General features: G+C 38.2%; 1 protein-coding gene across 7 annotated transcripts in view; it reads left to right on the forward strand.

Annotated features, from left to right (window-relative positions):
- NRG1 (neuregulin 1) overlaps positions 1-1524 on the forward strand; it is a 1138183-nt gene that overhangs the window by 347002 nt on the left and 789657 nt on the right. The window lies entirely within an intron of this gene.

Below are 1524 nucleotides of genomic sequence, written 5' to 3' on the forward strand. Positions count from 1 at the left end.
AAGACCAGGATGGGTAACATAGTAAGATCCTATCTCTACACAAAATTTAAAAAATTAGTTGGGCATGGTGGCATTTGCCTATAGTACCAGCTGTTAAGGAGGCTGCGGCTGGAGGCTCTCTTAAGCACAGGAGGTCAAGGCTGTAGTCAGCTACAATTATGCCACTGTACTGCAGCTTGGATGACAGAGAAATAATCTGTCTCTAAAAAAAAAAAAAGGAAAGAAAAAAAGAAGCCTTCCATTAGCTTACCTATGAAGAAGGTGACTGATAGTATCTTAAATTTCCCTTCTGTGCTGTTACATAACCCTAACCTTGCAGTTGAGGACTGAGTCATCTCACAATTCCTTTGGGTAAAAAAAATGTAAACCACTGTGACCTGACTTTGTTTACAGCTGGGAAGACCTCTATTTGATTGAAAATATAAATTAAGGAGGTTGAGGCAGGAGAATTGCCTGAACCCAGGAGGCGGAGGTTGCCGTGAGCCGAGATCGCGCCATTGCACTCCAGCCTGGGTAACAAGAGCGAAACTCCGTCTCAAAAAATATATATATAAATTAAGATATTGGTTTTAAGTTAAAATATTAAATTATCTCTAGCTTTCAAAAAAGTCATAATTAGAGATCTTTCTTTAACCAAAAGTACAGAGATCTAGCGTTTCAAGTATTGAATTGGTTTAACTGAAAAATTTCTGAATGTTGAAGCAACAGCTTCTCTAATAACATCTTTTGTTTTTCTTAGGCTTATTCCCATATTATGTTATATTACTAGAGCCATGTACTGGGACGATCTTACTTTATATCCCCATAGAATTTCCTTCCCAGAGTTACCATTTAATGTTTTGTCCTCAGCTTTTTTATAGAGGTCAATATAAGAAATAGCACAGGAAGAACTTTCCCCCTCTGCCCTTTACTCTGGGCAGAATTAATCCCTTACTTGTCTATGTATATACCGTGATTTATATATACTGCTAGGGTAGCACTTAGGTAATAATATTATCGTAAGGAATTTTCCTGCCTTACATAAATCTTCCTTCCTTCTATTCTCCCCTTTGTTTTACTCCGAGGACTATCATCCTTCAGACTTTTCACTAATGAATTTAGACATTATTTTTCTCTGTAAGAAAGATCACACTGAAAATTACGTAAAATAGGCTATTTTTTCTGAGATAACTTTGTGGCTTGTTAGAACACCCAGAGTCATTGGGACTGGACTGCCACTCTTCTTCACTTATTTTTATTTTTATTTTTTCACATTTTTTTCAGCATTATATTTATTTATTTAATTTTTTATTGGATTTTAGGTTTTGGGGTATATGAGCAGAGCATGCAAGACAGTTGCGTAGGAACACACATGGCAGTGTGCTTTTCTTTCCTTCTCCCCTTCACCCACATTTGGCATTTCTCCCCAGGCTATCCCTCCCCACCTCCCCCTCCCACTGGCCCTCAAGCAAAGATGCAGTGCTATCCCTTTGGAGACTGTCTTTGAAAGTGAGGCCCCTGGATTATGTCTGATTGTTGGGTGAG

Source organism: Callithrix jacchus, chromosome 13 (genome assembly GCF_049354715.1).
Source record: "Callithrix jacchus isolate 240 chromosome 13, calJac240_pri, whole genome shotgun sequence".
In the NCBI taxonomy this organism is placed as follows: domain Eukaryota; kingdom Metazoa; phylum Chordata; class Mammalia; order Primates; family Cebidae; genus Callithrix; species Callithrix jacchus.